This window comes from Cibotium barometz, chromosome 21 (assembly GCF_041138505.1).
Source record: "Cibotium barometz isolate CiBa-2024 chromosome 21, ASM4113850v1, whole genome shotgun sequence".
NCBI lineage: Eukaryota > Viridiplantae > Streptophyta > Polypodiopsida > Cyatheales > Cibotiaceae > Cibotium > Cibotium barometz.
The window spans coordinates 27408796-27434258 of NC_141066.1; positions in this window are offsets into that span (position 1 = coordinate 27408796).

Below are 25463 nucleotides of genomic sequence, written 5' to 3' on the forward strand. Positions count from 1 at the left end.
GTAATATTTTTCTGAAATTTTTAGAATTTTTCAGAAGTGATTTCGGAATTTTCAAGCCTTTTCTAGGCAATTTTCAAGCTTTTAAAAACCTGTAAATCACTTTTCTGCACTCAGAAATTTTCAGAATTGGAAAACCTTTGAATTTCTCCTCAAATTTGGAAATTGGGAAAAGTAGAGGTTGAAAAAGGAGTGATGTGACTTGCATGGGGATTGGGAAAAGTGAGAGTAGATTTGGATTAAGAAAAAATTTGGATTATGGAGTGATTAGCTTATAGAGCTAATTTTTTTTTCTTTCTTTCTTCTCTCCACGCGTTTTGCGCCGGTAGGCTGCCGCCGGGCGCCTCTTGCTCCAAAAGCTTGTTGAGAATTATATAATAGCTTTTTGCATGGATTTATCTCCCCCGTCCATTATAGATTTGCTCAACCTTGAAGCTTTCTGATTTCTGAGAGTTACCCGTGAGGTTTTTGGCTATGAGGATTTCATCCATACGGTCAGATTCTGATTTCACAGAGTATTTGAAAAAACCGCTTTTTGATAAAGAGGGATGGTTTTGCAGGGTGGTGAGTGGGTTTGAGAGTAGATCTAGTTTTGAATCTTTGACCTTTGGGTAAAGACCTGCAAAACACCCTTCTGTCCACTGGATAAATTCCTGCACTTTCTTGATTTTTGAGAAGTTGAAGCCCTTTCCTACCTTCTCCACAAATCTCCTAGCCCAAGCTCTGATACCACTGCAACCGGAATCTTATTCTAGGAATTGATTGTGGAAAGATAGAGAATTAATTCAATCATAAAAACCATTGCTTGTTAGCTTCAACTAAATCAAAGCAATTGAAAAATTAAACACTTAAACAAAAATACTTAGCTCCAAAAAGACCATATTGGGTGCAATCTTCCCCCGTCTTGTGCGTGGCCTCTCCCCACACCAAAATTAGGCCATAGCCCCCAAAATACAAGATGTGCTTTTTAGAGAGCACGGCACTCTTCTTTAACAAAAATAGAGTGTCAAATTGGGACTAGGGTAAAGCCATAGGCTTTAATAAATTCCACAAAAATAAATGTATCTTTCCCAATGTTCAAAATGGAAAAATCATTTAATAAGGTTATAAGCTACTATGCTTGCCAAAAATAAAATGTGATGATCCAAGACATTTCTTCCAAAGTAAACTCTTCAATTCCCATAGTCTTCATCACCTGAAAATATAAGCCCAATTAATTATTAAATTAATCCCACAAATATTAAACAGGCACAAATCATCACCAACTCATGACTACCAGGCGTAAGTACCCCAGGAATCACCCTGCCATACAAACCTAACTGAAATAATCATAGGTGGCCTCAAACATACGTCATATACCGCACGTATTAATATTTATAGTGGTGTCACCCACGATATTAACCTAGCCGGCATGACGCAAGAGTAATCTAGGCGTCCCCAAATTACTCAAGAGGGGATAAATAATATTTTTCTAGAGGACTTAAAATATATTTTTCTAGAGGACTTAAAATATATTCTCATGACAAAACCAGTTAATAGAAAGGAGCTTACTTGATTGCATGTATTCTCTTCTTGATTCCACCACCTCTTAGCTTCATTTGCTCAATATCCCTTAGTTTTTTTTGTTGTCTATAGAGACCTAATGAGGTCTCCTGATGTCTTAATTCAGACATTTGTTTTTCAATCCCATTATAACTTTTGCACACAATGCTTCATGGTTTTCTTCAAATGAATGTTCTCCTTCTCAAACAAATCTCTTTCTAATTTAAGAACATTGCTTGTTGCTTCCAAATGATGTGTATCTAGGAGCCCATTATAGCCATCTCCAACAAAGTTAAGCTGAGATGTCATATTCCTAAATGGGGATGTGGAGTTTGTAAAAGGGTCTTTTGGATATAACCTCCAATCAATGATCCATAAATCTAAGTTTTTCTTCCCTTGCATCCTGAACATTTCTTTAGAAGCAGTACACAAAATATTAGGTTTATTTCTATTACTTCGAGGTTCACATTCATGTTCAAGCTCGATAGGTTATAGATGTCTCTTTTCTCTGTATTCCTCCTTGCTCTTGATCCCTCTTCCATCCTCTTAATCCTCTCTATGCTCCTCCTTGCTCTTGATCAATAGAAAAATCTGAATGGAAAGACAAAGTTGCCAAAATAGTAAAAAGAAGTAAAGAGTCGAAGTAATTTGCAAGAAAAACCTTGATTTTGAAGGTACTAGTACAACTCCAAACTTTGATATGTAAAACCTTCAAAATTTGAGGTGAAGTTTCTTGCAGGGAGGGAACTTGAACTATTTTTGGATGATCCTTGGTTCAAATTTTAAGAAATATTCTACTTCATTGTACGTAGAGATTTTGAGATATAAGCCATTAAACTTGGAGAATTGACCAATTCATTGTTCACGTAGTACATATAGTACATGAACGGATTGAAGACTTCGAGAACTAGCAATATTGTATCATTTTAATGTACATTTAAGAATAGAAATATATCTTTTATATCTCATGAAAATGCCAAGAGAAAATACGCCAAAATTAATTTTACCTTATTTTTTTTTTGCTTTTTGGATTATCTCTCTCTAAGCTTAGTTGGCACTTCTTAGAGGGCCCAAAGTTGAGTCCAAAATTTCCCTAACCTCTCGTACATTTGGTCCTTTTGTCCTTTTCCCCTCACATGGTATCAGAGCTATCAAAATCACATAGCATGGATCATCAACTCGCACTGTTGGAGGACCAATTCTTCTCACCAGATGTTGATTCTCCAAACTCTGATCTGGACCACATAGGGAATGGGACTTCTTACTTAGTGGAGAGTCTCATTCAAGATGTTACTTTGGGAGACAATCAACCCATCTACATCACCTCACCTTCACCACCTTTTCCATCATAATTTGTCTATTTGAATATACACATTAGCCTTTATTACTACTAGCCACACCTTGGGACAGCAACCCACTCTGCTAGAGAAGAGTACTTTAGCGTTTTACAACTGGCTACAGTTTGGGACGAAAGCCCTCTCTGCCACATAGATCACATCAGTGTTACATATCTGCTTATGGGAAAACAGCCCTCTCTGCCACATAGATCACATCAGTGTTACATATTTGGTCATGGGACAACAACCCTCTCTGCTATAGTAGAGCATATCAATGTTTTATCTTCAACTCATGGGACAACAGCCTTCCCTTCTACATAGAGCACTTTAACATTTTCTCTCACCTCACATCATCGAGACAATAGCCCACTCTATCTACAACACAGGACAACATAGTTTTATCATATGTACTCTTTGGGACAATAGCCCATTCTTTGCCACATCACACCACTAGGATGGCAGCCCACTCTCTACTTATCTTCACCATCGTCATGACTCGGGATGACATTCCTCTATTCTCTTCACCACCCCTTAGGTATGCGGAACCCTTGTCACCATAGCTTACACCCTTCAGGTATGCAACAAAGCCTGTACCCTTCAAGTCTTGTAGTACCCTTCTCACCAAAGCTTGCACCACTACACCACTCACCTCATGTACCATAGCACCCTTGTCACCTCAGCTTTTGTTGCCACTACCACCTCAGAGTGCCTCTACATCCATCGACACAAGCCTTCAACACCGACCACCTCTTGGAGTGCTTTCTCCAACTTGACACGGGCCTTCGACAACAACAACAACATCTGGGAGTGCTACTTGGTCTTCTTAGATGATCCCAAGCTCGTAGTAAACTAATTACAAACCTATCCTCACCAGCCCACAGAAAGTTATGGATCAATCATTGAACTTGACCAATATAGGCCTGTGAGAAGGCCCAACAAGAAGTGATATACCACATGGTGGCAAAGAAGAACCTGGTTTTTCACCACTACCTAGCCGGCTAAGGAAAGCCTCGTCGAGCTCTTGTATAATAGCTTCTTCTGATTGCTTGAAAGAAGTTGGGCTAAGTGTTTCTCTAGGGAGATATCAATGCCCACCTGGCATAGGAGAATTGATGCTTTAATTATCATGTAGTAGGCCATTCTAAGTCGAAGTTTTCCAAGAATGTCAGTAGTGAGTGAACAATAGTATTTGAGGTGGGAATTCACCATCGAGCTACTCTCGAGTTATCACATGACTGGAAGTTATGGTGGATTATCCCATATGCAAGAGCATGGGAAGTCGAAGAGCCATATATAGGGTGTGGTGGCTCCTTGTCATAGGCCGGGTCTTTGGGGAGGGAACAACGACTAAGAGATGGGAGCCTAGCCACCAACGTTGCTCAGTGCCCTAAGGTGGTGTACGTGATGCTGCTTACATGACTTTGAACATGGTATTAGAGATCTGACCGTGTGATCCTGGGAGGTCCTAATTTGTGTTTGATCGAGGTGCTGGAAATGAAGGAGGGTGTTGGAGGTGGTAATTCTCGTAGCTACTCTAGGGCTATCGTATGACCAGAAGTTGTGGTGGATTATCCTATATTGAAGAGCATGGGAAGTCAAAGAGTGGTGACACCTTGTCATAGATATCTCCTCTGGTTGGGTTTTTGGGGGGGAGAAATGTCTTGGATATGGGAGCCATATAAACTCTCATTTTTTCACATTATCCCTCATCAATCCACATTACTTATTCCACATTCCATTTATATGTGTACTCATCCCATCACATCATTTTCCATCTCATCACTTCAGATTCCTTCACATCACATATCATATATTCACATCCATATCCACATCACATCCACATTCACATCCATACATCCACAGCTACATCCATGCATCTATTTTCACATCCACATCTACATGCACATTCACATCCATACATCCACATCTATATGCGTACATTCACATCTACATGCATACATCCACATCCATATTCATACAACTACATCTGCATGCATACATCCACCTCCACATCTATACATCTACATCTACATGCATACATCCACATCTCCATGCATACATCCACATCCACATTCACATTCACATTCACATCCATACATCCACATCTATATGCGTACATTCACATCTACATGCATACATCCACATCCATATTCATACAACTACATCTGCATGCATACATCCACCTCCACATCTATACATCTACATCTACATGCATACATCCACATCTCCATGCATACATCCACATCCACATTCACATTCACATTCACATTCATACATCTACATCTACATGCATACATCCACATCTACATCCATGCATCTACATCCACATCCTCATTCACATCCTCATTCACATCCATACATCCATGCATCCACATCCTCATTCACATCCATACATCCACATCCTCATTCACATCCATACATCCACATTCACATTCACATCTACATGCATACATCCACCTCCACATTCACATCCATAATCTCACCCTATCACAACCCATATACATCTTATCCCATCACATACATTTCTTACCTCATCCCATACACATCCTATCACTTCTTAACTCATCTTATCACATCCTAACTCATCTCATATGCATCTTATCACATCTTATCACTTCCCATATCTTTTATGCATACCTCTATGCATGAAATTCAATTATGCTAAAAGTAATACTTTTATAATAAAATATTCATCTCTTATGCATACCTCTATGCATGAAATTCAAATATGCTAAAAGTAACTCTTTTATAATAAAATATTCATCTCTTATGCATACCTCTATGCATGAAATTCAATTATGGCAAAAGTAACTCTTTTATAATAAAATATTAATCTTTTATGCATACCTCTATGCATGAATTTCAAATATGATAAAAGTAACACTTTTATATTAAAATAATAATCTTTTATGCATACCTCTATGCATGAAATCTAATTATGATAAAAGTATCACTTTTATGTTAAATTAATAATCTTTTATGCATAACTCTATGCATGAAAATCAATTATGCATAATATAAAAATCAATTTCTCTAGGCTTACAATGAATATCTTTCAATTAATCTAGGATGATAATTCCTAGAATATGATAGGAAGTCCTCTTTTCATGATTTGAATGAAATTATTTTATGCGTAATTTTTATAAAAATTTTACCATAGCTCCGCTGCTATGACTGATAAATCTCAAATTTTCTAAGAGATAAAGCTTATCATTAAGGAAATAATTAGAATGATCCCTAATTGGATCATTAATCCATAATGGGTTGAATCATCAATATTCATGAAATACATAAACTAAAAGCATAGAAAAAAGCCATTAATTTGACCTCAAGTAGATTAATCTTGGATTAAGGAAAAACTTTATGAAAAGCTTCATTTGGATTGAGAATGGGTCATGAGTATGACCATTTCTTGAGTGAAAGAGAGAAATTACATAAAAACCATTTGAATTAAACATAAATGGAAATTTATGTAACTCTTAACTATCATTAATCAATTAACTTCAATATAGCATTCATCAAATTATGTAACTCTTCCCTACCATTCATCAATTAACTTCAATAGCATTCAAAAACCATTCATCAATTAACTTCAATAGCATTCAAAAACCATTCCAATTAAGCTTCTCAAGCTTGAGAGGGGTTGAGAAGAGAGAAACATTGAGAAATTATAGAAAAGATCAAAATTCACCACTTACCTTACAAATTGGTTGATTCTTTGTTCATGGTAGAGGCCCCCAACCAATCAATTGGTTTAGTATGTTGTGAAGGAGCCACCAATGGAGATTGAAGAAAGAGGGAAGCTTCAATTTCTTACAAATTGGAGATAATTTTAGAGAATAGTAAATATTAGCATTATTTCAGCATAGTTCTAGAATAATAAAATTCTCCTCCTTTTTTCCAAAGGTTTCATGTTCTATTTATAGGAGAGGGAGGCTCTAACCAAAGCTAACTGATTTCTAGAATTTTCCAATTTCAGTTTGGTTGAATGTGGACTAGATTTAGACCTAGTTTGGTTCCTTTTTGATTCGGTTTGGTTCCCTTTTGATTTGGTTTGGTTCAAGAGAGAGGAGAGATAAAAATATCACATTATTTTTGAGTTTAAAACTCATTCAAGCATGTGAAATATGCACCTCCTTTAATGGACTCCCCTTCCTTACGTATGTGTCAAAATGGAATGATTATACCCAAAATATCTCATATTTTTAATATTACTCATAGTTTTTTACTAATAAACCTTGTACATTTTCAACTCTTCATCTTATGTGAGCATTTACTCATTTTTGGATACTCAATTTATCTCATTTTTTTGATATTACTCATAGTTTTTTTACTAATAAACCTTGTACATATTTAACTCTTCATCTTATGTGAGCAGTTACTCATTTTTGGATACTGAATTTATCTCAATTTTTTGATATTACTCATAGTTTTTTACTAATAAACCTTGTACATATTCAACTCTTCATCTTATGTGAGCATTTACTCATTTTTGGGTATCTTCTTTTACAAATAGGATTTATCTCCTCCCTACACATGGATTGATGCTATTGGCCCATAGGAACCTTAATTGGACCATAATCCAAAAATTTCTGAAAATCTAGACCCTTAGGCTAAGGTCCTTCATATCCATTTTCAATTAATTCTAATTGCACATTGGAAAGTTCTTTTTGAATTTTTGTTTTAGAAAAACTTATTTTAATAAGATGAGTTATTTTTCTATCCAAAAATATTCATAATCTGAATATTCTCTCTCTAGAATATTTTCTCTCTCTATGCCAAAACAGGCAGAGACAAGATCTCTTATATTTCAAAAAAGGGAATTGATTACTGGAGAATATACTGGACATTTTGAGAGGTTGGGGAGGAATCTTATATTTACTCCCACTTGAAAAACGCGAGATGTCCCCATCTCGCAAACTTGGGATAATTTTGCAAGATGCACGAATATGAGACATAGAGAAAAATTAATTAAGATTAACCACACAAAAAAAGTCTCAAAGAGAGTAAGATTCGAGATAAGTTCAAGATTTAAACTTTATTTATTCTTGAAACATATACAGTAAAGATAGAAGAACTCTTTACACTTCCATAAGCCCGTCCATCATATGATCACAAAAGCAGCACTCACAAGCTGCGCACGTATAAGGTAACTCATCTATGGGAATAATTCTGTTGGTTATTGCCGCACCTATCTGAGTGGTATGAGGTGATCTAACAAAAGGACCTCTGAGAGGTAAGCCAAAAATAGGGTAAAGGCATATCTTCTGATGAGGAGGAAAACACGCCAGTAAGAAGACTCGCTCAGAAAACCCAAGATGCCTTGATCTCATGACGCAGTAGTATCGGGGACCCAAACCCAAAGCTTCAATAACCATGGCCAAGCGGACATTGTTACGAAAGTGCTGCTGACCCCAGGGTCTTACCCTAGTTATATCTTGATAGGTCAACCATTTGGTCTGAGCTACAGAAGTTCCTAAGTGAGGAAAAAGTGAGCGCTCATACTGTTCTATAAAATCCTTCTTCACAGACTCGCTTGCGTCTTGAAGGTGAGAAATCATCATGGATAAAACTTATTCCTATTGCCAAGCCATGAAGGAGATTAAGAAGAAGGGAGATCGATGAAAGTAAGATTACTGTGAGTGACAAGTAAGATTACTGTGAGTGACAAGTAAAAGTTACGACTTATATAAAGGAAGGAGCTAGCATAACTTAGAAGCCAACGGTATCTTGTCATTGAAGTTTTACCGTCTTTCCATGATTTGGGTTTGGCACATATTTCTATGAAATACATTAAGAACTTTGAGATGAGGAGGTAAAAGAAGCTTGTAGGCTAAGTCACCTACTTTCATTGAATTCAGATATAAGGCTCACAATATCTGGGGGATAACTTCTTATACTCCCCAAGAGATAAAGAACTTCTTTTGGGCCATACTCGAATGAAAACCAAAACCTTGGTATCCAAAACACCGATTTTCACTTCTGAACTCATTATTCTGAATCCTTAAAATAGGCATGACTCCTGAGAAGTATTCTAGGGAAAGGGTCTTCCTTTTTTAAACAGAATCTTTCTTTTATTTTAGAGAGGGAATAATTATAAGATAAAAAAGGGATATTCTTACTCCTGTATACCTCGAAGGCTGGAGAAGAATCTTACATTCTACCCCACTTAAAAATGCGAGATGTCCTCATCTCGCAAGGTAGAGGACAACTCTTTTTCTTAAGATCCAATTTATTCTAGGGTTCCTTATATTCTGGTCAACTCAACAGAATACTGGGATAAATATCCCTTATATAGAACTCATCATTAAATATAATTCATTCGGATCATAACATTCATATTTTTAATGCGATAATGGTCCATTAGACCGCAAATTTCTTTCTGAACATTCCTCCATGGAAATTTCAGTCAAGTAAGTTCTCAATTTGTCATCCCTTAACTTGGTTTACCGGTCAAGTGTTAACAATAGCATTCTGATAGCACAATCCATTAATCTCATAGTGATTTGCTGAATTCATTATCATCATTCTAGTTATGAATATCATCACAGGGACTCGTCCCATTCACCCTCACTTATATCACACAATTACAACCTTTTTGTGCTTCTTGATAAATTTTTGACATCTTTGAATTCTCACGTGATCTTTATTAGTCAATTTGCTCTGATACCAACTGTGAGATCCCTGTTCCCACCGAGCAACAGATTCGGGGTACTAGCAGCGGAAGTAGCACTTCTCGCGCGGGACAGGGGTCCCACATTTGGGGCCTCGTCCACGGATATCCAGACAAGAGACTAATTCGTCGATTTTTCCAAAAATCGGACTCGGAAAAACTTCTCTTACCCGAAAAGCACGGGCGATTCCACCAAGAGAACTTTTTTCTCTAACGTAGTCAAGACCAGTACTGATCAAGCTGATCCGATTGTACCTATAAAGATACTCGGTCAGATCAAGGAAGAAACTTGCACTTGGATCATTGGGATCAACGCTTTTTTTCCCATCAAAGAGGCACAGTCGTTGATTCCTATCCATAGAATAATTACTATTTGAGATTTACTTTATCTATCGTAATAATAGAAATTGAGTCTCGATTTACAGATCCATCAGTCCAGCCTAACCCCATCCAGTCTCATGGGTTAGCCAACCGCCCAACCACTGTAGTGATGGGATCCAATTAGGAATTTGGTTAGGTTTTGTCCCGAGTACCAAGGAAAAGAGTTCCCAGGCCCCCTAGCCGGATATTCATGCAAAAATAAAACTAGTCACACCACTTATACATCCAATATGAAATTGCCTTTTTCACAGGTTCAATCAATTTTAAAACAATCCTCTAATGAAACCATAGTATCACTGATCACAATCTTTCAAATTATCCGGTTGATTCTTAATTTCCCATCATTCCTTCATCAGAGTATCTATGGCATCATTGGCAACTAGAACGCTCACCACTTATCCACTCAGGGGCCTTTTCAATAGTTCCTAGCCCATAATACTCGGCAATATAATCACTTATAAAAATCGAGATGGACTCTCGTTGAAGATCAGCAAGATCAACCAACAGATCCATATAAAGAACCATGGACTCATCCATTGAAGACCAGCAAGGTCAATCAACCAGATCCATGCTCGGTTTCACAAAACAACTCTTACTTCTTGTTCCAATAAAGAACCATGGACTCATCCATTGACCAGCAAGGTCAATCAACCAGATCCATGCTCGGTTTCACAAAACAACTCTTACTTCTTGTTCCAATATCTTCCTTGACGCACGCGTGGGTATCCTAGGCGACCCAGAGCCCGAGCACCGTATGGTCAGCACCCTCTAGGATCCTTCGCAGGTAACCTAGCGCTTCACTCATAGGCCGCTTCCTTGGTCCCTCATCCACCGTACTACCGGAAGCTCACCATTTTAATCGCGACTGGTCAAGACCTCGGCCGACCTTGCTACGCGAGACGTCCACCATTGCAGTTGTAACTTTATCAGTTAGGTCTCCATGACCTTAATCACAAGACGGTCAAAATGCTTCCCCAGCATTCTTGACATAAAACAACCATTTACAAACAGTATTTACAAACAGTTTACAAATACAGTTCCACGACCTTAATCACAAGACGGTCAAAATGCTTCCCCAACATTCTTGACATAAAACAGCCATTTACAAACAGTATTTACAAACAGTTTACAAATACAGTTTCTATATAAACTCTCATTTTTCCACATTATCCCTCATCAATCCACATTACTTATTCCACATTCCATTTATATGTGTACTCATCCCATCACATCATTTTCCATCTCATCACTTCAGATTCCTTCACATCACATATCATATATTCACATCCATACATATATCCACATCCACATCCACATTCACATCCATACATCCATAGCTAAATCCATGCATCTATTTTCACATCCACATCTACATGCACATTCACATCCATACATCCACATCTATATGCGTACATTCACATCCATACATCCACATCCATACATCCACATCTATATGCGTACATTCACATCTATACATCCACATCCACATCCACATTCATACAACTACATCTACATGCATACATCCACCTCCACATTCACATCCACATGCATACATCTACATCTACATGCATACATCCACATCTCCACGCATACATCCACATCCACATTCACATTCACATTCATACATCTACATCTACATGCATACATCCACATTCACATTCATACATCTACATCTACATGCATACATCCACATCTACATCCATGCATCTACATCCACATCCTCATTCACATCCATACATCCACATTCACATTCACATCTACATGCATACATTCACATTCACATCCATACATCCTCATTCACATCCATACATCCTCATTCACATCCATACATTCACATTCACATCTACATGCATACATCCACCTCCACATTCACATCCATAATCTCACCCTATCACAACCCATATACATCTTATCCCATCACATACATTTCTTACCTCATCCCATACACATCCTATCACTTCTTAACTCATCTTATCACATCCTATCACTTCTTACCTCATCCCATACACATCCTATCACTTCTTAACTCATCTTATCACATCCTAACTCATCTCATAGGCATCTTATCACATCTTATCACTTCCCATATCTTTTATGCATACCTCTATGCATGAAATTCAATTATGCTAAAATTAACACTTTTATAATAAAATATTCATCTTATGCATACCTCTATGCATGAAATTCAAATATGCTAAAAGTAACTCTTTTATAATAAAATATTCATCTCTTATGCATACCTCTATGCATGAAATTCAATTATGGCAAAAGTAACTCTTTTATAATAAAATATTAATCTTTTATGCATACCTCTATGCATGAATTTCAAATATGATAAAAGTAACACTTTTATATTAAAATAATAATCTTTTATTCATACCTCTATGCATGAAATCTAATTATGATAAAAGTAACACTTTTATGTTAAAATAATAATCTTTTATGCATACCTCTATGCATGAAAATCAATTATGCATAATATAAAAATCAATTTCTCTAGGCTTACAATGAATATCTTTCAATTAATCTAGGATGATAATTCCTAGAATATGGTAGGAAGTCCTCTTTTCATGATTTGAAGGAAATTATTTTATGTGTAATTTTTATAAAAATTTTGCCATAGCTCCGTTGCTATGACTGATAAATCTCAATTTTTCTAAGGGATAAAGCTTATCATTAAGAAAATAATTAGAATGATCCCTAATTGGATCATTAATCCATAATGGGTTGAATCATCAATATTCATGAAATACATAAACTAAAATCATAGAAAAAAGCCATTAATTTGACCTCAAGTATAGATTAATCTTGGATTAAGGAAAAACTTTATGAAAAGCTTCATTTGGATTGAGAATGGATCATGAGTATGACCATTTCTTGAGTGAGAGAGAGAAATTACATAAAAACCATTTGAATTAAACATAAATGGAAATTTATGTAACTCTTAACTATCATTAATCAATTAACTTCAATAGCATTCATCAAATTATGTAACTCTTCACTACCATTCATCAATTAACTTCAATAGCATTCAAAAACCATTCCAATTAAGCTTCTCAAGCTTGAGAGGGGTTGAGAAGAGAGAAACATTGAGAAATTATAGAAAAGATCAAAATTCACCACTTACCTTACAAATTGCTTGATTCTTTGTTCACGGTAGAGGCCCCCAACCAATCAATTGGTTTAGTATGTTGAAGGAGCCACCAATGGAGATTGAAGAAAGAGAGAAGCTTCAATTTCTTACAAATGGGAGAGAATTTTAGAGAATAGTAAATATTAGCATTATTTCAGCATAGTTCTAGAATAATAAAATTCTCCTCCTTTTTTTCAAAGGTTTCATGTTCTATTTATAGGAGAGGGAGGCTCTAACCAAAGCTAACTGATTTCTAGAATTTTCCAATTTCAGTTTGGTTGAATGTGGACTAGATTTAGACCTAGTTTGGTTCCTTTTTGATTCGGTTTGGTTCCCTTTTGATTTGGTTTGGTTCAAGAGAGAGGAGAGATAAAAATATCACATTATTTTTGAGTTTAAAACTCATTCAAGCATGTGAAATATGCACCTCCTTTAATGGACTCCCCTTCCTTACGTATGTGTCAAAATGGAATGATTATACCCAAAATATCTCATATTTTTAATATTACTCATAGTTTTTTACTAATAAACCTTGTACATTTTCAACTCTTCATCTTATGTGAGCATTTACTCATTTTTGGATACTCAATTTATCTCATTTTTTTGATATTACTCATAGTTTTTTTACTAATAAACCTTGTACATATTTAACTCTTCATCTTATGTGAGCAGTTACTCATTTTTGGATACTGAATTTATCTCAATTTTTTGATATTACTCATAGTTTTTTACTAATAAACCTTGTACATATTCAACTCTTCATCTTATGTGAGCATTTACTCATTTTTGGGTATCTTCTTTTACAAATAGGATTTATCTCCTCCCTACACATGGATTGATGCTATTGGCCCATAGGAACCTTAATTGGACCATAATCCAAAAATTTCTGAAAATCTAGACCCTTAGGCTAAGGTCCTTCATATCCATTTTCAATTAATTCTAATTGCACATTGGAAAGTTCTTTTTGAATTTTTGTTTCAGGGGAACTTATTTTAATAAGATGAGTTATTTTTCTATCCAAAAATATTCATAATCTGAATATTCTCTCTCTAGAATATTTTCTCTCTCTATGCCAAAACAGGCAGAGACAAGATCTCTTATATTTCAAAAAAGGGAATTGATCACAGGAGAATATGTTGGACATTTTGAGAGGCTGGGGAGGAATCTTACACCAGCCACATCGACGTTGCTCAGTGTCCTAGGGTGGTGTGAATGCTCTACAGCATGACTTTGACACATAGGGCACACTTTAGCTAGTAGTAGCACACCAGTTCTAGCTTCCATAGTCACCAGGTTTGAAGCTCAATAGCCTAGGGTCTCAAACTTGGGCAAGGCCAAAAGGCTAAGCACGAGGGGGTCTCACCTACTATCCATATTGGTGTGCTTCAAATTTCACCTACTATCCATATTGGTGTTCTTGGGCTTTAGACAAGAATGCTAGTAATTCTAAGTTGTTTAAGATAGGGGGTCTCACCTACTATCCATATTGGTGTTCTTGGGCTTTAGACAAGAATGCTAGTAATTCTAAGTTGTTTAAGATAGGGGGCATCTAAATGATTACGTGGTCACACTTCTTTTGGATTGTGGTAGTACCAACGATGTCATTTCTGAAAAAGTGGCTCAGAGGGCTAAGTTGGAAGCTCTCTTGGTCGATAGTGGTAGTACCAATGATGTCATTTTTGAATAGCTGGCTCAGAGGGCTAAGTTGGAAGCTCTCTTGGTCGATAGAAACGTGTTAGGATTTGTGTCAAACATGACTCACGATGTCAAGCACTTAGTTAAGAATGCACTGTTAAACATAAAGAAAAATACATTCACTAGAGATTACATTTTTTGCAAGCCGTGGCTTGAACATTGACTTAGGAGGTTCAAAGAAGTATCTCTTGCACTAGTCAGGTTGGTAGTGGTAGCACACCAAGGGATCGTGAGTGTTCATCTACTCATAATGTGGTGTGTGGCATAAAAATTGACATCACACACGCAAACGTCATAGGGGACACAAGGCACAAAAGAGAAGGTTGGGGGGCAAGTAGAGGAGTGCAAATGTATAGGGCATGTGTATGGAAAGTTTGGTGTTGATCTGGTGTGATTTTTACATGGTCATGCATGCATGTGTGTGAGCAGGCGAGGACTTGCCCAGCTAGGTGTGGCCAAGCATAGAGCTGGCCCACAAGGCAGTCAAGCATAGAGCTTGTGCTTAGCTGGCCAAGCATAGAGAAGTTTGCAAGGATATTTTAAATTTGGAAAAATTAGAACAAATCAAACTTCATGGAGCATTACCTGGATAGAGGGAACTTGCAGCAGATAGGAGGAGAGGCGGTGGGCAGCAGGCAGCAGGAGCGCTGATCGATCCTTTGCTTGAGCTGAGATGAGAACACAAATGTAGCAAGTCGTCAGTTGAAAATTGTTGTCTTTATGTGTCATTGCATGTTTTTGTTGACTTCTTTTATGATGAGGAGGTCAAAAAAACATCGTTAATGTTTATCTGTAAAATAGAGAAATGTTTGGATTTCTTAGGTCAAAATTGGGATGTGAAAGAATTAAATGGGGTTACCTGCAAAATCCATAGGAAATCTATTATCTGTAAATATATGATTGGCTCCTAGAATTTTATTTTGGCCTTTCATTATATGAGATGGCATTATGTCAATGGAAAACTTGTAGCAATTGATCAGGACTTGGAGGATGACATTGAAAATCCATTGATGTTATAAGAGGTATGGTTTGAACATGAGCTCTTGACAGTACTCAATATTATGTCAAACATCTCACTACGTTAAGTGACAACAGACTTGGCAAATGAAGATGACCTACAAGTGCCTGATGATTATGTGTTCAAGTGCAACGACCATAAGGTATGTTATTCAATTTTCAAAACTATGCCATAATCATTATTACTTATATACATTACTTTGATTTTTGGAAATAGGTACCAAGGAGAAAAGAAAGGACCATTTAATGTAAAGACATTACAAGGAAGCAACTTTTCGTGGTGCAAACGACCATCACATAGAGATAAATTGAGATAAATGTATTTTTGACAACATATAGTTACATCAATCATGACAACATTTTGTATTTCTCAATGCAATAGAAACTAAGACAAATATTCTACATTTTCTTATTGGATGTTTAAAACATTGATACCATGTTCTTATTTTTCCCTACGAAGCGTGCTATTGGGTGTGGGAAGATTCTTGTTGTTGGGGCAGTGAAGCTTGTCGTTGAGGGGGTTCTTGCTCTTCCGGATGCTCTTGGGGTGGTTGCTCTTTTGGATGCTCTTGGGGACGGGAAGCAATAATCTAGGACACACAAGGACTCTTGGTGGGTGTGAACTCTCTCAAGGATATCGCGTTATAGTGATTTGTCCTATTGCCGTTCTTTTATAGCTTTTTCAAAGATTTCCACGTTTAGATTTTTAAGAAACCTGATCCTCTGTGCTAACATATATCAGATCTACATCTCCTGCTAGAACCTTTTCTCTCACAAAGTGATAATGCACCTCAATGTGCTTCGTTCTAGCATGATATACTAGGTTACTGGCCAACTGTATGATGCTCATGTTGTCACAATATATGAAAACTTCCCTATCCATGGGCTCTCCCATGTCACCAAGTAGCTTATGAAACCAAGCTACCTCACAAGTTGCCATAGCAGCACCCCTGTACTTTGTCTCTATACTCAACAAGGCAACTGCTGGCTGCTTCTTACTGCTCCAGCTCACAACAAAACTCCCGAATGAGAACATAAAACCACTAGTAGATCTCTTGTATGCTTCTTACTGCTCCAACTCACAACAAAACTCCCGAATGAGAACATAAAACCACTAGTAGATCTCTTGTATGCAATATTACCAGCCCAAGTAGCATATGTGTACCCATGCAACTGTATCATTATAATTCCATAATCAGCTGTGGACTACCTGATCCGTCTAGCTGCATCCAACTCACAACAAAACTCCCGAATGAGAACATAAAACCACTAGTAGATCTCTTGTATGCAATATTACCAGCCCAAGTAGCATATGTGTACCCATGCAACTGTATCATTATAATTCCATAATCAACTGTGGACTACCTGATCTGTCTAGCTGCATCCAAGTGTGGCTTTCTAGCCTACATAAACTGACTCACAAGTCCAACAGCATAGCTCAAGTCTGGCCTTGTAATGGTCATGTAGATCAAACTACCCACTATGTGCTTGTATGTAGTGGGGTACTCCAAAAGCTCACCTGTATGTGAAGAGCTTTGTGTTATGCTCCAATGGCACTGAAATAGGCTTATAGCCTGTCATACCATACTTGGAAAACATGTCCAAGTCATATTACCTCTACAATAGCAAAATGCCATGAGGTGATTTCACCACCTCTATGCCCAAGCTCACCCAAATCCTCCATCTCAAAATTATGCTTCAAAAGCATCCTCACATCATGTATGTCTACATCACTATCACCAATGATAATTAAGTCATCCACATAGATGACTAATAGCATGATCCCTCTATCTGCCTTTTTCACATATAGTGAAAAATCTACATTGGATATCTGAAATCCAATGGTAGCAAGATACTCCCTGATCTTGTTTGACCATGCTCTAGATGCCTGCTTTTCAAGACATACAAGGCTTTGCGTAACTTGCACAAAAAATCTGGATGTGCATCACTCTCATAACCTAGTGGCTGCATCATGTACACTTCTTGTTGCAAATCACCATGTAAGAAATCATTCTTTACATCCATTTGATGTAAAGAGCAACCCTTTGCAGCCATAGCAATGACAGCTGTCACGGTTGTCATTCTTGCAACCGGGCTGAATCATCTTTAAAATAACCATTTTTATACAATGCTTTATTTTTTGATTATTACACAAATAGCAGCTTCTAAATAAACAAAAGTTTATAAGATTTAAAATACTTAAACAAACAAGGAAAGCTAGAAAAAAAATATTAGTTTATATGAAAAAAAATTCAAGTGATATTATAGTTAGCAAATTTTAAGTTAATGAAATTGTAAATCTTGTGTAATATTACATTCTTTTATATGGCAAAGATTTTCAAAAATAATGTCAAAAAGTTATAATGTTTGTGTAATGTTGCAATCATTAGGATTTCTCATTAATGATATATCAAAATCTATAATTGAATAAACATTTTACAATGCATCATCATTTGAAAATAATAAATAGTGCTCTAACACTTTTTAACAACAACAATTTCAAATCACAAGTAAACTAGAACCAATTAAATTCAAAAAAAGAATGTAATGCTAAAAAGATTACTAAAAAACATATTAAGTAAAGTCTAATTTGTTGAGATATCAAGCTCAACGAGTGCTATGGCGGACATTGATGACCTACGTGGGTGATAGCCTCCACATCTACACTGCTGGCATGGTTGGTGAGATTATGGGTGATATGTGGCCAGTGGGATGACAGCTTGTGTAACAGCCATTTTGGATTACTAGAGACTGGCATAGTTATAGCGCCAGCTCATTTAGTCGGGTTCACATTATGGACCAACCTTTGTATGTTGTAGTAGTTTGAGTACTGACCCATATAGTGTGTACTCTTATCTTTATGTTATGTTGGTTGAGTAGAGAAGAAGAAGATAGAAGAAAATTCAGCTATCCATCTCTCTCTTGTGTGTGTGCGTGTTTTCTTGCTAGGGTTTGAATCTCTCCCTATCCCCCACATTCTCTTTATGGTATCAAGCCTAGTTTGTGTGAGAGCTCAGGAGGCAAGCAAGAGGCAAGAACAAGCAAGGAAGGAAGTGGTACTGCACGAGTAAGAGCACCATCATCTCTTTCCCCTTCTTGGTTTAGGTACAACACTCCCTCAGTAGCTCTAGGAGCTACACATCTCCAATTAAGGAGCTATCTTTGTGGAGTTTTTTCAGTCAGATTCGCGTTTGGGGCGCATTATGGTGGGGACCGTTTTGTCATTGCAAGGTATTTTTGATAGTTTTTTGGAAGTTCTCGTAGAGAACTGTTTCTACTCAAAATCTAGTTATTGCAGTGCAGCAATGCATTTTAGAAGTGCAGATAGGGTTTGTACATGTATTATTGATACTGGGTATATGTACATGTACTCTACTCACATTTGGTGACACACAGGCTGTGCTGAAGTACCGCTCTTGTGCAATAGTTATAGGAGATACTGCTATATTACAGGTTGCATATAGAAGTTGTCTGTTTACTGGAGATACTGCCATATTACAGGTTGCATACAGAAGTTGTCTGTTTACAGGTTATTTGATTGCTCCAGGAAAACATGTCTGACGAAATTAATCAAATTGTTAGTGAGAAGCTGGATAAGAATAACTTCCATGCTTGGAAGTTCAAAATGACCAGTTTCCTAATGGTGGGTAAAGGATTTTGGGATTATGTAGAAGGAGACAATGAGGAGCCTCCAGAGTTATCTAAGGAGAATGCCACTCCTAAAGATATAAAGGCATTCAAGGATTGGAATCAGGGTGCAAGAAAAGTCATGTACTGGCTTTCAATTAGTGTCACACAGACACTATGATAGGACACATACATGATGCAAACACTCCAGCAATTGCATGGCAGAATCTGGTTCAGATGTTCCAGACTAACGCAAAGGCAAGGAAGTTGCAAATAAAGCAAGAGTTGCATACTATGGAAAAGAAAAGCATGTCCATCAATGAATATGGCTTAAAGATCAAGGGCATTGTTGAATCCCTTGGATCTATCAATGTATCAGTGGAGGATGATGATTTGGTGAGTGTCTGTCTGAATGGGCTTAGCAAGTGAATCATGAGCAAAGGTATGCATGTGATGTGAAAGAGCTTGTTTTTAAGTCTTTGGATAATGAACCTGTGTGGGATGAGTGGGAAATAGATAGTCTACAGGATGATGAGCCGGAGTTGGAGCTGGATGACCAGATGTGTATTAATGTTAAAAAAGCCATGACCAAAATTAAGGCTATGAAGGAAGAGAAACACCAGAAGACTTTGAATAGTGTTGATGCTATGGATGAGAGGGATGCTGTAATAGATGAATTTCTTGGTGGCCTTGATGAAGATGAGCATACAGGAATTGAAGTGGATGCTTTGGCAATGGTGCCTGTTGAAGAGGAGTTTGTTTTGCCTGTGGTGGTGGCTGGCTTTGATGGTGAGGCTTCTTATGTGGATGGACAGGAAAATGTTATGGCACAGCAGGTTTTTCTTGATGAAGCTTTCATCAGTTTTTACCCTCAGCAGGAGTTGCTGCACTGGTTCTCTAATATTGGTGCTGACCATATCAGTGATTTTGGAGTTGAGATGAGGCGGGATGGTGTGTATGTCAGGAACTTTGTCTCCAGAGGTTCTGGTGTTATGTGGTGGGAAGTGAGATGGCAAAACATGCCTTGGGAGGATGACAGAGTTTCTTGGATCATTTGGAACAGAGATGTGTTGGTTACACTGTATGATGCTCAAAGGATAGACGGAGGGAAACGTGGTCATATGCTTTCTGCTGATCATAAATGATTTAGCAGGCTAGGGGTTGGGCAAAGTATGTCAGGCTAAAATCTGAGAACTGTTTTGGGTCTGTGTACATATGGTGCATGTGGTGTGTGAATAAAATTTGCCCTGAATGCCCTGACAAGTGTACAGGCCGAGTGGTTTGGCAGAAAGTTGGTTTATGCACGTGTATTGTTTTCCGGAAAGACGCTGGAGATCTGGAGTTTTATGGCAATTGTGAGATGTGCGGGTGGTTGCTAAATACAGGGGCACCGACAACTGGGCAATGGATGTGTTTGGAAATATAATGATGCTGATGAGGACGGCGGGCAGCTCTTGTTTAGGAAAGATTATGGCACCGTATCTTCTGGAAAAGTATAAAGAGAAGGAGAAGCCATTGAGGGTGTGTGGCCATTATTAAGCTTTAAAAAAACAAATGAAAATATATAAAGTGGCTAATGATTTTAATGGGCCACGTGGGGGTTTGTGTGGGACATCTCGAACGCCAGCGAGAACGCCTAGAAGGTGGTGGAGAGGTGAGAAGGCGTGAAGGAAGGTGGACGGGCGCTCTGAAAAAAAGTTAGTGTACGCCTGGGGAAAAGTAGAGAGCTGCTGCCTTGTGTGTGTGAAGGCCAGCGGAGGTGTTGTAGATATCAAGGGTCGCTAAGAGGAGGCGCTGCGAAGAGAGTGAGTAGTCGCCTTGTGCAGGTGATCTGCAGCAGCAGCTGGCGAAGAAGGAGAGATTGATCTGGGTACGCAAAGAGACTGGTTGACAGGCGCAGAGAGGTGATGCGTGGAGAGCTCACGACTGGATGATGCTGTTGAAGGCTTGCAGAGCCAGGCTGCAGACAAGAAGCAGTGTACGCCGAGGATGAGGGGGCTCTTGGGTGCGAAAAGTGGACTGGTTACCGTCTGTGGGAAGGTGGTTGCTTTGCTGAGGTGCTGCAGAGAGAGGAACACGAACAGGGACGTGTGGTAGTCGCCTCGAAGGAGTAAGCCCAGCTGGTGATTCGCAGGCCAGGGAGAGCCAACGTGGAGCAGATAAAGGGCTGGTCTCGAAGGTTGGCTATACAAGAAGGTCGACGATTGAAGGCAAGATTAAACAAGAGCCGGGCTGGTGATTTCGAAGCAAGAGCCAACAGAAAAGGTGCTGGTGGCTCTGAGCGTGGAGGGCAGCTCTGTAGGTGTGGCTGGTGGGTATCATTGCTACAGAGAGGCCAGGAGACAGAGGAAGTGAAGGGCCACCTGGTGTGAGACGACTGGGTTTGTTTTGCAGGTGCCGAAGACAAGTAGCCACCCTGTAGAAGACAGTTAGGGAGCTGAAGGTGCTGCAGCAAATGTGGAGAGAGCAAGCCTTGGTGTGAAGGTTTGGTAACCTTGGTATCTGGTGTTGGAACAGTAAAGAGAGGGCTGCTGTTAGTGTGTGGGCCTTGAGAGATGTGGCTTGGCAAGAGCAAGGGAAGGTGATGCTGCAGTGAGCAGTTAGTCGTGGTGCTGATGATTGTGTAAGGCTGTGGTGGTTGGTGAAGCTACTGGTCACGACATATAGAGAGTGGGAGCTACTGGTCACGACATATAGAGAGTGGGAGCTGCTGAGTTGAAGGTTAGCTGGTGTGGGCGCCTTCTGGTGAGAGTAGCTGGTCTTGTGTGGGCGATGATTGCAGGCAGTGCATGGATGCTGACCAGAGAGGGAGCCTTGGGTTTTTGTGTGTGTTGGATGCAGAAGAGGTGCTAATGTGTGGGCTGGAGACAGTGGGGCTCGCCTACGACAATTGGTAGGTAGCAGCTGTTGGGGACAGAGAGTAGCCGAGCTACAGAGAAAGTGAAGAAGGGTTGCTGGTGTGGACGCCCTCTGGAGATTACAGGGACCGGGAGACAGAGGCTCGCGGTGGTCAGACGCAAGGGTGTATTCCCTTGGCAGTAAATCCTAGCCAAAGTCCTGGTCTTTGGTGTATTTGTTGAGTTTGTACATGGTTGATGCTGTATATGTTTTTTGCTGAATAATCATGTGTTCATTGTGGTTCTGAGCTGTCTTATGGTGTGGGTGGGTGGCGCATGATGGTGAGAGAGTGTTCCAGCCGGTGGCTGGTGGTGCCCCGTTCTCGTGGTAGTGTTTCCAAGTTTGCGAGGTGTGGAAGGGCTATAGAGGCAGGTTCTTTCTTCTTTTTTTCACCTCACACCAGTCAACCAAGTTTGAAGGATATATATCTACACAAACGAATAAAAGAGAAGCATAAGTATAGAAATGAAACACACTACAAAACATAATGTAAAAACATTTACTTACAGTTTTGTCTATGGAGTGGGATTCCATTAGGCAAACATTGCAGACGTAGTTCTAAGTACATGTAGGCATGTTGTATAAGGACTTCCTTAATGCTCCTATCTATGTCAGAGAGTTTGAAATCTTTTGTCTTTGCAAGTGTCGATGAACTCATAGAATTGCTAAATGGATATTGGAGTTGCAGGAGTTTAACTATACTTTTAAAGTGGAAGATAGCAACAAGGCCACACGTGCAACCATATTGACTCATAGAGTCACCCTAATTCCAATCCTTGAATGCCTTTATATCTGCAAGAGTGGCATTATCCTTAGATAACTCTGGAGGCTCCTCATTGTCTCCTACATAATCCCAAAATCCTGTACCCATTAGGAAATTGGTCATTCTGAACTTCTAGGCATGGAAGTTATTCTTATCCATCTTCTCACTAACAATCTTATTAATTCCATCAGACATGTTTTCCTGCACAACAGCAATCAAATAACCTGCAAACATACAACTTCTGTATGCAACCTGTAATACAGCAGTATCTCCTATAATACACAGTAGTGGTACTTTAGCATAGCCTATGTGTCAAATGTGACTAGAGTACATGTATATATACCCAGTATCAACAATACATGTGTAAACCCTATCTCCACTTCTAAAATGCATTGCTACATTGCAATAACCAGATTTTGAGTAGAAATAGTTCTCTACGAGAACTTCTAAAAAACTGTTAAAAATACCATGCAATGACAAAATGGGGCCCATAATGAGACTGAAACGCAAATTTGGCTGAAAAACTCCAATAGAAAAGTATGCTGCCTTGTAGCTCTGCTCCCACAAAGATAGCTCCCTAATCGGAGATGTGTAGCTCCCAGAGCTACTGAGGGGGTGTTGTACCTAAACCAAGAAGGGGAAAGAGATGATGGTGCTCTTACCCATGCAGTACCGCTTCTTTCCTTGCTTGTTCTTACCTCTTGCTTGCCTCCTGAGCTCTCACACGAACCAGGCTCTGATACCATAAAGAGAATGTGGGAGAGAGGGAGAGATTCAAACCCTAGCAAGCAAACACACACACACACACAAGAGAGAGCAAGACACAAGAGAGAGATGGATAGCTGAATTTTCTTCTATCTTCTTCTTCTCTACTCAACCAACATAACATAAAGATAAGAGTACACACTATATGGATTAGTACTCAACTACTACAACATACAAAGGTCGGTCCATAATGTGAACCCGACTAAATGAGCTGGTGCTATAACTATGCCAGTCTTTAGTAATCTAAAATGGCTGTAACAGAACCTGTCATCCCACTGGCCGCATATCACCCATAACTCACCAACCATGCCAGTGGTGTAGATGCGGAAGCTATCACCCATGCGGGTCATCAATACCCATCATAGCACTCGTTGAGCTCGATATCTCAACAAATTAGACTTTACTTATTAATATGTTTTTTAGTAATCTTTTTAGCATTACATTCTTTTTTTGAATTTAATTGGTTCTAGTTTACTTGTGATTTGAAATTGTTGTTGTTAAAAAGTGTTAGAGCACTATTTATTATCTTCAAATGATGATGCATATTTGTTTATTCAATTATAGATTTTGATATATCATTAATGAGAAATCCTAATGATTGCAACATTGCACAAACGTTACAATTTTCTTGACATTATTTTTGAAAAGCTTTGCCATATAAAAGAATGTAACATTACACAAGATTTACAATTTCAATAACTTAAAATTTGCTAACTATAATATCAGTTGATTTTTTTTCATATAAACTAATAATTTTTTTTCTAGCTTTCCTTGTATGTTTAAGTATTTTAAATCTTATAAACGTTTGTTTCTTTAAAAGCTGCTATTTGTGTAATAATAAAAAAAAGCATTGTATAAAAATGGTTATTTTAAAGATGATTTAAGTACAAAAAAGTGATATATTTTGAAGGTACTTCTTTGATTTACTTTAAGTTATTTAAAATTTAAGAAAATTTTAGTCTTTTGTGAGAATAAATTTGTAAATCTCTATCCAATACTAAAAAAAGATACATATTTTCAATGTTTGGAAGTGAATCTTTCCAGGTAGTATAGGTCAACTACCTATTTTACTGGCAAACGCGTTTAATGAAGAAAATCCCACCCCATAGGTGATGCAAACGAGCCAAATATTGTTAAAGAAAATCCCACCCCACATTAGGTGCGCAAGCATAGAAAGTATGGCATGAAAGTGCCAAAAGGTTTTCTACACATTGGTTGTCTATTAGTGTGATAGACTGACTCTATGAATTATGCATATATAGAGGATACACAAACACCTAAGTAGGCTTGGGAAAAAAATATAGAGGGCATTCTCAAAGGCTTCTATTTTGTAGTGGTTTCTCTCTTATGTCTAAGATAGCTAAGGGTTCGATCTCCATTCGGCCTTGAGATCGAAGAACCACTGTTTCATCATTTAACACATATTTAGATCTAGGTACATATTTCTTAAGTAAGCTGACATGGAATACAATGTGAATACGAAAATATCTTGGTACTAATTTCTTATACTTTCCCATAAAAAAATTGAGATTCTCTTGGGTAAAACCATATTTCCTTCCTCAATCTCATGATTACACCTCTTTCGATATGCATACTACTTCTAGTGATTTTAAGCTACCTTGATATCCTTTCTAG